Source organism: Palaemon carinicauda, chromosome 16 (assembly GCF_036898095.1).
Source record: "Palaemon carinicauda isolate YSFRI2023 chromosome 16, ASM3689809v2, whole genome shotgun sequence".
Lineage (NCBI taxonomy): Eukaryota > Metazoa > Arthropoda > Malacostraca > Decapoda > Palaemonidae > Palaemon > Palaemon carinicauda.
The window spans coordinates 92,034,617-92,035,162 of record NC_090740.1 but is presented as its reverse complement, the minus strand read 5'-3'; positions in this window follow the sequence as shown (position 1 = coordinate 92,035,162).

Below are 546 nucleotides of genomic sequence, written 5' to 3'. Positions count from 1 at the left end.
ATCAAAACCCATCGCGTACTCTGTACTTTGATTAATCCTTCCAACTTTAGCATAGAATTCACCATTCAAATATTTTATATCTCACTCTAGGATCTCATCAATTACTCTATGCATTTCTCCCCAAAATTCATTTTTCCTCTCTTCAGATGAATCATTTGATGGATTATAGCAAACTATAACACTCATATTGCACTACTTGATTAGTCTATTATTTGCAGCTCTCCATCCTGTCAATGCTTTGTCTTCTCCAGTTTTCCTCCTCCTTCCTACCCATTTTCTTCCAACTCTATCTGTTATTCCTGAATAGATATACATATTGCCTTAGTCTAAGAATTTCTTACCATTACCCTTACGACGTGTTTCACTTAGAGCCAAGATAATCAAGATATATTTCATATAATAATTTTCTAATTGCTGTAACATTCCAATGTGATTCGTGGTTCTAACATTCCAATTACCAAATTTGGTATTTATAAATCTGGAGATTTTTAGCACCCCGGTACACGTGGGAACAGGGACCATTCTGCCATAAGTTATCTCTGCCAG